Genomic DNA, 14,631 nt, shown 5'->3' on the forward strand with positions numbered 1-14,631 from the left:
CACATTAGCAACATTTAAGAGGCATCTGAATGGATCCATGAATACGGAGGGAATAGAGGGACCAAGTTAGGGCAGAAAGTTTTTTTTAGGTTAGTTATGGTATCGTGGTCAGCACGGGTTTGGAGGGCCGAAGGGCCTGTCCCTGTGCTGTACTTCTCTTTGTCCTCTTTGTATAAAAGCTCACGGTGTCAGGGGTAACATATTGGCAAGGATTGATGATTGGGTGACTAACAGGAAGCAGAGAGTTGGCATAAATGGGTCTTTTTTCTGGTTGGATGTGAGGAGTGGGTGTGCCACAGGGATCAGTGCTGGAGTCCCAACTCCTTACAATTTATATCAATGACTTATGTTATGGTTCAGGTTCAGAACTCCAATGGGTTTTATGAAGCCCACCTGAATCATAGGTTTTGCCTCTTGGCTAGGATAACATGAAATGTTCCACTTCAGGTATGATTCAAGTGACCCACTAGGGAGCTTTTACCAAACAGGGTTTATTTAAGAATATAGTTAACACGTACAATAAGAAAATTAGCAAGAACTTTTATCAATTACAAGCAGGAAGCAAAACAACCACTATAATGTATAACCCTTAACCAATGCATTCCAATCAAACCAAAACCCTTGTCATAGACAGGTTCAGTACAGCACAGACTACTGCTCACGTGATACTGGAAATTGGGTCCTTTGGTTGAAGTCTGCGGTTCTCTGGATTCACTCCGAACAGTTTGAAGACACGACAGCTTCCCAAAGCACCAGAGAGACTCTGGTCTAGCTCCCCCCGCCGCCCCTCCCACCCCCAAACAACAGCAGATTTTCCCCCTTCAGGACAACAGAATTTTGCGAAACAACAGAGAGAGAGAGAGGGAAAACACTTCTTCTTAGCTTGCTGCCCCTTCTCAAACGCAAACTCAAACCTGTTGCTCCAAATTAAACACGAAAGGAAGACAACAGTCTAAAAGCACATGTCACTGTTTAAAAAGAAGGGGTGGCCCATTTCCGACGGAGATGGGGGAGAAATATTTTCTCTCAGAGGGCGAGAGTCTCTGGCACTTTCTTCCTCAAGAGGCGGTGGGAGCGGAATCTTTGAATATTTTTAAGGGAGAGGTGGATAGATTCTTAATTAATGAGGGGGGGGGTGAAAGATTATCGGAGGGGTTAGGCGGGGATGTGGGGTTGAGGTTGCAATCGGATTGGCCTTGAATGGGGGAGCAGGCTAGAAGTGGGCTGAGTGGCCTCCCTCCTGCTCCTACTTTGTATTCTCTACACCCACAAGAGGCGATTGCCTTCCCATTAGATGCAGGACATGGCTATTACAAGGGGGGAAGCTGAGTCAGGCTCCTGCCACTAGGTTCCGCCACTGTGCCTGTCGTGCCGATACCCAGTAGCAGCATCTAGGGGCAGGAGCCGGTACTGCTGTTTGTGATATATAGAAATTATATGGATGGAAACATAAATGGGTGGATTAGTAAGTTTGCAGACGACACAAAGATAGGTGGAGTTGTGGACGGTGTAGAAGGTTGTCAAAGGATACAGCGGGATATAGATCAGCTGTAGATGTGGACGGAGAAATGGTAGATGGAGTTTAATCCAGACAAGTGTGAGGCACTGTACTTTGGGAAATCAAAGGTTAAGGGTAAGTATCCAGTTAATGGCAGGACCCTAAAATTGCCCCTTAGTGTCAGGGGGACTAGCTAGGGTAGATGCATGGGGTTATGGGGATAGGGCCTGGGTGGGATTGTGGTCGGTGCAGACTCGATGGGCCGAATTGCCTCCTCCTGCACTGTAGGGATTCTATGAACAGCATTGATGTACAGAGGGATCTGGGGATTCAAGTCCATAGCTCCCTGAAATTGGCCACGCAAGTAGAGAGGGTGGTGAAGAAGGCACGCTTGCCTTTATTGGTCGGGGCGTTGAGTACAAGAATCACGTGGCAGCTTTATAAAACTTTGGTTAGGCCGCACTTCTAGACTATCACATTCAATTCTGGTGGCCACATTTACAGGAAGGATGTGGAGGCTTTGGAGAGGGTGTGGAAGAGGTTTACCAGGATAGAATTCCGACATTGCAGAAGGAGGCCATTCGGCCCATCGAGTCCGCACCGACCACAATCCCACCCAGGCCCTATCCCCAAAACCTCACATTTTAACCCCACTAATCCCTCTAATTACGCATCCTTAACACTAAGAGGCAATTTAGCATGGCCAATCCAACTAACCTGCACATCTTTGGATACTAACAGGCAATTTAGCATGGCCAATCCAACTAACCTGCACATCTTTGGATACTAAGAGGCAATTTAGCATGGCCAATCCAACTAACCTGCACATCTTTGGACACTAAGAGGCAATTTAGCATGGCCAATCCACCCAACCTGCACATCTTTGGACACTAAGGGGCAATTTAGCATGGCCAATCCACCTAACCTGCACATCTTTGGACACTAAGGGGCAATTTAGCATGGCCAATCCACCTAACCCGCACATCTTTGGACACTAAGAGGCAATTTAGCATGGCCAATCCACCTAACCTGCACATCTTTGGATACTAAGGGACAATTTAGCATGGCCAATCCAACTAACCTGCACATCTTTGGACACTAAGAGGCAATTTAGCATGGCCAATCCACCTAACCTGCACATCTTTGGATACTAAGGGACAATTTAGCATGGCCAATCCAACTAACCTGCACATCTTTGGACACTAAGGGGCAATTTAGCATGGCCAATCCACCTAACCTGCACATCTTTGGATACTAAGGGACAATTTAGCATGGCCAATCCAACTAACCTGCACATCTTTGGACACTAAGAGGCAATTTAGCATGGCCAATCCACGCAACCTGCACATCTTTGGACAATAAGGGGCAATTTAGCATGGACAATCCACCTAACCTACACATCTTTGGACAATAAGGGGCAATTTAGCACGGCCAATCCACCTAACCCGCACATCTTTGGACGCTAAGGGGAAATTTAGCATGGCCAATCCACCCAACCTGCACATCTTTGGACAATAAGGGGCAATTTAGCATGGCCAATCCACCCAACCTGCACATCTTTGGACAATAAGGGGCAATTTAGCATGGCCAATCCACCTAACCTGCACATCTTTGGACACTAAGAGGCAATTTAGCGTGGCCAATCCATCTAACCTGCACATCTTTGGATACTAAGAGGCAAGTTAGCATGGCCAATCCACCTAACCAGCACATCTTTGGATACTAAGAGGCAATTTAGCATGGCCAATCCACCTAACCAGCATGTATTTCGGACTGTGGGAGGAAACCAGAGAGACACAGAGAGGGAGACACAGAGAGGGAGACAGAGAGAGGGAGAGACAGAGAGAGAGGGAGACAGAGAGAGAGGGAGACAGAGAGAGAGGGAGACAGAGAGAGAGAGAGACAGAGAGAGAGAGAGAGACAGAGAGACAGACAGAGAGAGAGACAGACAGAGAGAGAGAGAGACAGAGAGAGAGAGAGACAGAGAGAGAGACAGAGAGAGAGAAAGCGAGAGAGAGAGACAGCAAGAGAGAGCAGCCTTCTCTGGCAGTCCCAAACAGGGTGCCCCCAATTAAATGTAGAATCACTTTTCCTGTGTGAAGAAAGGGGTGGTAGAAATGTGGAATTTGTGTCTCCAATGGGATTCTAGACGTCATCTTGAGTTTTTCAGACAGTGTCAAGACATCAAGGAGTGAAAACTGAGTAATCGGGAATGGGGGGTCAAACAGGCGGAACAGGAGAAGGCCATTCAGCCCCTCGGGCTTGCTCCGTCACTCAATAAGATCATGGATGATCTGTGGCCTAACTCCATGTACCTGCCCTGGGCCCATATCCCTTGATTCCCCTACTGAATAAAGCTAACAATGGAAGCAATATCCACCACCGTCTGAGGAAGAGTGTTCCAAACCTCCCCCACTCTCTGCGGGTCGGAGTGTTTTCTAACATCGCTCCTGAATGGCTTGGCCCTAATGTTTAGATTATGGCCCCTGGTTCTGGAGCCTTCAACAGTTTCTCCTTCCCCACCCTGTCCTTCCCTGTAAATATTTTGTAGACCTCTATCAGATCGCCCCTCAGCCGTCTGAATTCGAGAGAATAAAGGCCTCAATTGTCTAATCTCTCCTCGTAACTTAACCTCTGAAGTCCAGCTATCATTCTTGGACACTTGTGTTAAACTCACTCCAGGGCCAAAACATCCTTCCCAAGGACAGCATGGTGGCCCAGTGGTTAGCACTGCTGCCTCACAGCGCCAGGGATCTGGGTTCAATTCCCGGCTCGGGTCACTGTCTGTGCAGAGTCTGCACGTTCTCCGCGTGTCTGTGTGGGTTTCCTCCCGGTGCTCCGGTTTCCTCCCACAGTCAAAAGATTGTGGGCTGGCCATGCTAAATTGCCTCTTAGTGTCCAAAGATGTGTAGGTTAGGTGGATTGGCCATGCTAAATTGCCTCTTAGTGTCCCAAGATGTGCACGTTTAGTGGATTGGCCATGCTAAATTGCCTCTTAGTGTCCCAAGATGTGCAGGTTAGGTGGATTGGCCATGCTAAATTGCCTCTTAGTGTCCAAAGATGTGCTGGTTAGGAAGCAGTTGAGGCTACCTCATTGAATGTTTTTAAGGCAAGGATAGGAAAATTTTTGAACATTAAAGGAATTAAGGGTTATGGTGAGTGGGCGGGTAAGTGGAGTTGAGTCCATGAAAAGATCAGCCATGATCTTATTGAATGGCGGAGCAGGCTCGAGGGGCCAGATGGCCCACTCCTGCTCCTAGTTCTTATGTTCTTATGTAGGTTAAGTGGATTGGCCATGCTAAATTGCCCCTTAGTGTCCAAAGATGTGCGGGTTAGGTGGATTGGCCATGCTAAATTGTCCCTTAGTGTCCAACGATGTGCAGGTTAGGTGGATTGGCCATGCTAAATTGCCCCTTAGTGTCCAAAGATGTGCTAGTTAGGAAGCAGTCGAGACATCCTCATTGAATGTTTTTAAGGCAAGGATAGGAACATTTTTGAACATTAATGGAATTAAGGGTTATGGTGAGCGGGTGGGTAAGTGGAGTTGAGTCCATGAAAAAATCAGCCATGATCTTATTGAATGGCGGAGCAGGCTCGAGGGGCCAGATGGCCTACTCCTGCTCCTAGCTCTTATGTTCTGATGTAGGTTAAGTAGATTGGCCATGCTAAATTGCCCCTTAGTGTCCAATGATGTGTAGGTTAGGTGGATTGGCCATGCTAAATTGCCCCTTAGTGTCCAAAGATGTGTAGGTTAGGTGGATTGGCCATGCTAAATTGCCCCTTAGTGTCCAATGATGTGTAGGTTAGGTGGATTGGCCATGTTAAATTGCCCCTTAGTGTCCAAACATGCCTCGATTAGCAGGGTAAATGCGTGGGCTTACCAGGATAAGATGCTCTTGGGAGAGTCGGTGCAGGCCCAATGGGCTGAATGGCCTCCTTCTGCACTGTATCGTTATATGGTGCCTAAACCTGCTCACACTACGCTAAGTGGGGCCTAATTCAGGTTTTGTACAACTGCGGCATAACATCTGCATCGCTGTACTCCAGTCCTTCAGGTATGTAGGCCTTTGGCCTTGTTGACTACTTTCTGCACCTGTTTTGTGGCATGTTAAGGAGCAATGCACCTGGACCCCCAAATCCCGTTGGACATGCACTGAACTTTAACTTTGTGCCTTCTACAAATTACTCTGGATCCATCCTTTTCTGAGTAGGCCGAAAGCCTGAGTTTGTAGGCCGCCTCTCCGTGTTTAACCCCTCCCCTCCGATGTGAGTCGTCCAATGGCCTTCACTGCAGCGGCGACAAGGACTCCCCAATCCCTCAGTCTCCAATTCTTCAACCCAGGAGGGATTAATTGGGAATGTCGGAAGATTAAATGGAAGCCGGGATTGGAGTGGGGAACTGGACACGGCGAACAAACGACGACAGGAATGGAAGGAATTTTTGGAGAATTTGTTGCCCCTGGTTAAGGAATTCTGAATGAAACGATGTTCCGCGATTCTCCGAGACCTCTGGTCCTGGAATTCCGGGAGATGTGGGGTGGGATTTTCCAGCCATGCTCGCCCCGAAAGCTGGAAAATCCCACCTGAGGTCAACGGACCTTTGCATCATTCGTGTCCCGCCCGCGGCGATTCCCGTGGCAGGCGGGACGGGAAAATTCCACCCCATGGTCTTGGCTGAGGGCGAGACCCGACATTTATGCCCCATCCCTAATTGCCCCCTGGAGAAGGTGGTGGGTGAGCCGCCATCTTGAACCCGGCGCAGTCCCTGTGTGATGTAGGTACACCCACAGTGCTGTTAGGGAGGGAGTTCCAGGATTGTGATTGGACATCAGTCAGTCCCCGTGTGGTGTAGGTACACCCACAGTGCTGTAAGAGAGGGAGTTCCAGGATTTTGACCCCAGCCACAGTGAAGGAACAGCCGATATATTTCCAAGTCGGGATGGTGAGTGGCTCGGAGGGGGAACTTGCAGGTGGTGGTGTTCCCCATGTGTCTGCTGCCCCCCCCTTGTCCTTCTAGGTGGTAGAGGTGGCGGGTTTGGAAGGTGCTGTTGAAGGAGCCTTGGCGAGTCGCTGCAGTGCATCTTGTAGATGGTACACACTGCTGCCACTGTGCGTCGGTGGTGGAGGGAGTGAGTGTTTGTGGTTAGCGTGTCGATCGAGCGGGGCTGCTTTGTCCTGGATGGTGTCGAGCTTCTCGAGTGTTGTTGGGAGCCGCACTCATCCAGGCAAGTGGGGAGTGTTCCATCACACTCCTGACTTGTGTCCTTGTAGATGGTGGACAGGCTTTGGGGGGAGTCAGGAGGTGAGTTACTCTCCGCAGGATTCCCAGCCTCTGACCTGCTGTTGTAGCCTCATTATTTATACGGCTGGGTCCAGTTCAGTTTTATTTGATTTATTATTGACACATGTACCGGGATACAGTGAAAAGTATTGTTTCTTGCGCGCTATACAGACAAAGCATACTGTTCATGGAGTACATAGGGGAGAAGGAAAGGAGAGGGTGCAGAGTGTAGTGTTATAGTCACAGCTAGGGTGTAGAGTAAGATCAACTTAATGCGAGGTAGGTCCATTCAAAAGTCTGATAGCAGCAGGGAATAAGCTGTTCTTGAGTCGGTTGGTACGTGACCTCAGACTTTTGTATCTTTTTCCCGACGGAAGAAGGTGGAAGAGAGAATGTCCGGGGTGCGTGGGATCCTTGATTATTCTGGCTGCTTTTCCCGAGGCAGCGGGAAGTGTAGACGGAGTCAATGGATGGAAGGCTGGTTTGCGTGATGGATTGGGCTACATTCACAACCCTTTTGTGGTTCCTTGCGGTCTTGGGCAGAGCAGGAGCCCCATACCAAGCTGTGATACATCCAGAAAGAATGCTTTCTATGGTGCATCTGTAAAAGTTGGTGAGAGCCGTAGCTGACATGCCAAATTTCCTTAGTCTTCTGAGAAAGTAGAGGCGTTGGTGGGGCTTTCTTAACTATAGTGTCGGCATGGGGGGGACCAGGACAGGTTGTTGGTGATCTGGACACCTAAAGCTCTCTTGACCCTTTCCACTTCATCCCCGTTGATGTAGACAGGGTCATGTTCTCCTTTACGCTTCCTGAAGTCGACGACAATCTCCTACGTTTTGCTGACATTGATATTCTACTCAGTGGTAACCCCCCGGGACATTGAGAGTGGGGGGGAGGGTGGAGAGAAGAAGGGGGAATTCAGCGATGGGGATACTATTGAATGTGACACACCCTGGACCCTGCAGAGATGAGGGACATAAGACCATAAGACCATAAGACATAGGAGCGGAAGTAAGGCCATTCGGCCCATCGAGTCCACTCCACCATTCAATCATGGTTGATTTCAACTCCATTTACCCGCTCTCTCCCCATAGCCCTTAATTCCTCGAGAAATCAAGAATTTATCAATTTCTGTCTTGAAGACGCTCAACGTCTCGGCCTCCACAGCCCTCTGTGGCAATGAATTCCACAGACCTACCACTCTCTGGCTGAAGAAATTTCTCCTCATCTCTGTTCTAAAGTGACTCCCTTTTATTCTAAGGCTGTGCCCCCGCGTCCTAGTCTCCCCTGCTAATGGAAACAACTTCCCTACGTCCATCCTATCTAAGCCGTTCATTATCTTGTAAGTTTCTATTAGATCTCCCCTCAACCTCCTAAACTCCAATGAATATAATCCCACGATCCTCAGACGTTCATCGTATGTCAGGCCTACCATTCCTGGGATCATCCGTGTGAATCTCCGCTGGACCCGCTCCAGTGCCAGTATGTCCTTCCTGAGGTGTGGGGCCCAGAATTGCTCACAGTACTCCAAATGGGGCCTAACCAGTGCTTTATAAAGCCTCAGAAGTACATCCCTGCTTTTGTATTCCAAGCCTCTTGAGATAAATGACAACATTACATTTGCTTTCTTAATTACGGACTCAACCTGCAAGTTTACCTTTAGAGAATCCTGGACTAGGACTCCCAAGTCCCTTTGCACTTTAGCATTATGAATTTTGTCACCGTTTAGAAAATAGTCCATGCCTCTATTCTTTTTTCCTCCGAGGTAACTCACGCGAGAGGAAACAGACTCCATTATGGGTTGGAGGAGGTGATACTGAGGCGAAGAACGATGTCACGGCTTTTGGAGTCTCTGTCATGTCCGCACAGGAGGTCGGGAATTCAGCCCCTTTTCACTCCTGCTGTGAACCATTTTCGAACCGCTTCGATTTGCCCTGTCCACCCCTCCCCGTCTGCCCCCAACCTCTGTCCCGACAGACATCCCTCCGAGCGTTACACTTACCTCAGCCCCACACTGCCGCTGTTTCCAGATGTGCCAATGGGGTAGCTCTAACCCCCCCCCCCCTCCTCCATATATATATTTTATTCGAGATCTGTGGGTATTTATTGCCCATCCCTAATTGCCCCTTGAACTGAGTGTCTTGTTCGGCCCATTTCAGAGGAGGGGTAGTTAAGTGTCGACCACGTTGTGTGTGTGTGTGTGTGTGTGGGGGGGGGGGGGGTCTGGAGTCACATGTAGGCCAGACCGGGTAAGGACGGAAGGTTTCCCTTCCCTAACGGGAACATTAGTGAACCAGACGGGTTTTTCCCCCTGAAAATTGATGACAACTGATACTGTTCTCCCATGACTGAAACTGGCTTTATAATCCCGGATGTTTAATTAATCGAATTTAAATTCCACCAGCTGGGATTCAAACCCATGTTTCTCCTCCTCCTCCCTCGCCCGGCCCCACCCCAGAGTCTGGGGGCCTCTGGATTAGCGGCCCAGTGACATTACCACTACACGCACCCGTTCCTCAATGACCATCACCTCTGGCCCCACTCCTTCTCACCAGGATGCGGAGGGAGATGGATTCACCGATAACTGCCCCCCCCACCCCCTCTCATTCTCTGTGAGCGAGTCTGGACACCTCCCCCACGCTGGCAAACCATAAGCTCTAACCTGGCATTTAGGGGGTCCCCCGTCTGCCCTCCCCCACACACTCCCCCACTGCCATTCCATCTTCCACCCCATCCTCCTCGACCACACTACATTGGGAACCCTGGATAAAAAACATTACCTAACCCCCCACCCCCCCCGTCAACACAAAACTCCTTGATGGCTATTCGACTGCACGGGGCTTCACCTGCGTGGCAAATCTCCAAGAGAAGGGGGATGGGGCGGCTGCCGGATGACCTAACACCCTCTCCCTCACCTCCTCCACATCACCCCAGCCACCCCGCTCCAAAAATCTAGGGTCCTGAGGTCTATTGCCTCTGGAGCGGAGGAGGTTGAGGGGAGACTTAATAGAGGTTTATAAAATGATGAAGGGGATAGATAGAGTGAACGTTCAAAGACTATTTCCTCGGGTGGATGGAGCTATTACAAGGGGGCATAACTATAGGGTTCGTGGTGGGAGATATAAGAACATAAGAACTAGGAGCAGGAGTAGGCCATCTGGCCCTTCGAGCCTGCCCCGCCATTCAACAAGATCATGGCTGATCTGAAGCGAATCAGTTCCACTTACCCGCCTGCTCCCCATAACCCCTAATTCCCTTATCGATCAGAAAACTATCTACCCGTGATTTAAACATATTCAACGAGGAAGCCTCCACCACTTCAATGGGCAGAGAATTCCAGAGATTCACTACCCTCTGAGAGAAGAAGTTCCCCCTCAACTCTGTTCTGAACCGGCCCCCCCTTATTTTGAGGCTGTGCCCTCTAGTTCTGGTTTCCCTTCTAAGTGGAAAGAATCTCTCCGCCTCTACCCTATCCAGCCCCTTCATTATCTTATATGTCTCTATAAGATCTCCCCTCATCCTTCTAAACTCCAACGAGTACAGACCCAATCTGTTTAATCTCTCCTCATAAGCTACACCCCTCATCTCCGGTATCAACCTGGTGAACCTTCTCTGCACTCCCTCCAAGGCCAATATATCCTTTCGCAAATAAGGGGACCAAAACTGCACACAGTACTCCAGTTGCGGCCTCACCAGTGCCTTGTACAGTTGCAGCAAGACCTCCCTGCTTTTATATTCCTCTGGGAGCGGACCTGCGGGGTGGAGACTGTGAGCGGTGAGAGAGAGAGCGCGGACTGTGAGTAAATTCTGGGGTTTTTTTTGTCTAATTTTCGGGAGGTTTTTTGTAATTAACGGAAACCGGAAGGCCGCATCGCGAAGCCTGCCGGTAGCTGTAGTTTTTTTTTTTCTCTCGGGCCCCTAGCCCTATAAATTGGTGCAGAGGAGATACCCGATCCTCTACACTGGTAGAGGATCCCACCCTTCCATCCTCCTCTAACCTAATTATAAGTGTGGGGAAGTTTTTTGTTTTCTTTTTTTCTTGCTGGTAATGGCTTCAGGGATGGCAGTTCAGGCAGTATGCTGCATCTCCTGTGGGATGTATGTGGTGAGGAAATCCAGTAGTGTTTCAGGAGATTTTAGTTGTAAGAAGTGCATTAGATTGCAGCTTCTGGGGAGCGTGTAAAGGAGCTGGAGGGGGAGGTAGAGGAACTCCGCATAATTCGGGAGGCGGAGGTGGAAGTTGATAGGAGTTATAGAGAAATAGTAACTCCTAGAAATGAGGCTTGGGTCAATGCCAGGAGGAGGGGTAAGAAGCAATCGGGAAGACAATCCCCTGGGGCGGTTCCCCTCCATAATAGGTTTTCGGTGCTGGAGGCTACAGTTGAGGAGGAATCAACTGAGCATAGAGAGCAGATCTCTGGGGGTGAGCCGAGTGAGAAAGCTCAGGTGGTTAGGGGCTGTAAAAGACTGGGCCTTGTGATTGGGGACTCCACAATTAAGGGGACAGATAGGAGGGTCGGAACTAAAGGTAGGGACTCAGGGTTGGTGTGTTGCCTACCAGGGGCTGGGGTCCGGGATGTGTCTGACAGGGTATTCAGGACTCTTAGGGGGGAGGGAGATAAACCACAAGTTATTGTACATGTGGGGACACACGACATAGGGAGGATAGGGGAAGGGGATATTAGGCAGGGATTTATGGAGTTGGGGTGGAAACTAAAGGCCAAGACTGACAGAGTGGTTATCTCTGGACTCTTGCCTGTACCACGGGATAGTTTAGAGAGGAATAGGGAGAGGGAAGGTTTGAATTCATGGCTGAGGGGATGGTGCAGGAGGGAGGGGTTCAGGTACTTAAGCAATTGGGGCTCGTACTGGGGAAGGTGTGACCTCTATGAGAAGGATGGTCTACACCTTAATCAGAAGGGGACCAATATCCTGGGGGGTAAATTTGCTAAGGCCATGCAGGGAGGTTTAAACTGATTCGGGGGGGGGGAGGGATCCTGAGTAGTGGGGCTGAAAGTGAGGGATGCATGGATGGGGACTGCAATGCACGGCATTGCAGAGGTGGGGTGGAGCAGGGTTTGAAATGTGTATACTTCAATGCCAGGAGTATTCGCAATAAAGTGGGTGAACTTGCAGCGTGGATCAGTACCTGGGACTTCGATGTTGTGGCTATTTCAGAGACATGGATAGAGCAGGGGCAGGAATGGATGCTGCAGGTCCCGGGGTTCAAATGTTTTAGTCGAAGTAGGGAAGGAGGTAGAAGAGGGGGAGGGGTAGCATTATTGGTCAGAGATTGTATCACAGTGTCAGAGAGGAGGTTTGATGAGGACTTATCTGTTGAGGTAGTATGGGCGGAGATTAGAAATAGGAGAGGAGAGGTCACCCTGTTGGGAGTCTTTTATAGACCTCCTAAAAGTTCTAGAGAGGTTGAGGAAAGGATTGCGGAGTCAATCCTGCTTAGGAGTGAAAGTAATAGGGCAATTGTTATGGGGGATTTTAACTTGACTAATATTGACTGGAATTGTTATAGCTCTAGCTCGTTAGAGGGGTCAGTTTTTGTTCAAAGCGTGCAGGAAGGTTTTTTGACTCAGTATGTAGACAGGCCAACTAGAGGTGAGGCTATATTGGATCTGGTGCTGGGAAATGAGCCAGACCAGGTGCTAGACTTGGAAGTTGGTGTGCATTTTGGTGATAGTGACCACAATTCGGTTACGTTCACCTTAGTGATGGAAAGGGATAGGCATGAACCTCGGGCCAGTGGTTTTAGCTGGGGGAAGGGTAATTATGAGGCTATTAGGAGAGAATTAGGAAACATAGGTTGGACTAGGAGATTACAGGGACTGGGAACGTCCGACATGTGGAGTTTTTTCAAGGAGCAGCTACTGCGAGTCTGTGATAGGTATGTCCCTGTCAGGCAAGGAGGAATTGGTAGGGCTAGGGAACCGTGGTGCACCAAAAAAGTTTCTTTGTTGGTTAAAAAGAAAAAGGAGGCTTATGTTCGGATGAGACGTGAGCACTCGGGTAGTGCACTAGAAAGCTTTAGATTGGCTAAGAGGGAGTTGAAGAGCGAGCTTAGAAGGGCTAAAAGGGGACATGAGAAGACTTTGGCGGATAGGGTTAAAGAGAATCCTAAGGCGTTCTATAGGTATGTCAAGAACAGAAGGTTGGTTAGGGCAAGTTTAGGGCCAGTTATAGATGGCAGAGGGAAGTTATGTGTGGAACCGGAGGAGATTGGTGAAGCATTGAACCAATATTTCTCTTCGGTGTTCACGCAAGGGGACATGAATATAGCTGAGGAGGACACTGGGTTGCAAGGGAGTAGAATAGACAGTATTACAGTTGATAAGGAGGATGTGCAGGATATTCTGGAGGGTCTGAAAATAGATAAATCCCCTGGTCCGGATGGGATTTATCCAAGGATTCTCTGGGAGGCAAGAGAAGTGATTGCAGAGCCTCTGGCTCTGATCTTCAGGTCGTCGTTGGCCTCTGGTATAGTACCAGAAGATTGGAGGTTAGCGAATGTTGTCCCATTGTTTAAGAAGGGGAACAGAGACTTCCCCGGGAATTATAGACCGGTGAGTCTCACTTCTGTTGTCGGCAAGATGTTGGAAAAAATTATAAGGGATAGGATTTATAGTTATTTGGAGAGTAATGAATTGATAGGTGATAGTCAGCATGGTTTTGTGGCAGGTAGGTCGTGCCTTACTAACCTTATTGAGTTTTTTGAGAAAGTGACCAAGGAGGTGGATGGGGGCAAGGCAGTGGACGTGGTATATATGGATTTTAGTAAGGCGTTTGATAAGGTTCACCATGGTAGGCTTCTGCAGAAAATGCAGATGTATGGGATTGGGGGTGATCTAGGAAATTGGATCAGGAATTGGCTAGCGGATAGGAAACAGAGGGTGGTGGTTGATAGTAAATATTCATCATGGAGTGCGGTTACAAGTGGTGTACCTCAGGGATCTGTTTTGGGGCCACTGCTGTTTGTAATATTTATTAATGATCTGGATGAGGGTATAGTTGGGTGGATTAGCAAATTTGCTGATGACACCAAAGTCGGTGGTGTGGTAGACAGTGAGGAAGGGTGTCGTAGTTTGCAGGAAGACTTAGACAGGTTGCAAAGTTGGGCCGAGAGGTGGCGGATGGAGTTTAATGCGGAGAAGTGTGAGGTAATTCACTTTGGTAGGAATAACAGATGTGTTGAGTATAGGGCTAACGGGAGGACTTTGAATAGTGTGGAGGAGCAGAGGGATCTAGGTGTATGTGTGCATAGATCCCTGAAAGTTGGGAATCAAGTAGATAAGGTTGTTAAGAAGGCATATGGTGTCTTGGCGTTTATTGGTAGGGGGATTGAATTTAGGAGTCGTAGCGTTATGTTGCAACTGTACACAACTCTGGTGCGGCCGCACTTGGAGTACTGTGTGCAGTTCTGGTCCCCACATTACAGGAAGGATGTGGAGGCTTTGGAGAGGGTGCAGAGGAGGTTTACCAGGATGTTGCCTGGTATGGAGGGGAGATCCTATGAGGAGAGGCTGAGGGATTTGGGATTGTTTTCGCTGGAAAGGCGGCGGCTAAGAGGGGATCTTATTGAAACATATAAGATGATTAGAGGTTTAGATAGGGTGGATAGTGATAGCCTTTTTCCTCTGATGGAGAAATCCAGCACGAGGGGGCATGGCTTTAAATTGAGGGGGGGTAGTTATAGAACCGATGTCAGGGGTAGGTTCTTTACCCAGAGGGTGGTGAGGGATTGGAATGCCCTGCCAGCATCAGTTGTAAATGCGCCTAGTTTGGGGGCGTTTAAGAGATCCGTAGATAGGTTCATGGACGAAAAGAAATTGGTTTAGGTTG

Source organism: Mustelus asterias, unplaced genomic scaffold (genome assembly GCF_964213995.1).
Source record: "Mustelus asterias unplaced genomic scaffold, sMusAst1.hap1.1 HAP1_SCAFFOLD_3284, whole genome shotgun sequence".
Taxonomy (NCBI): domain Eukaryota; kingdom Metazoa; phylum Chordata; class Chondrichthyes; order Carcharhiniformes; family Triakidae; genus Mustelus; species Mustelus asterias.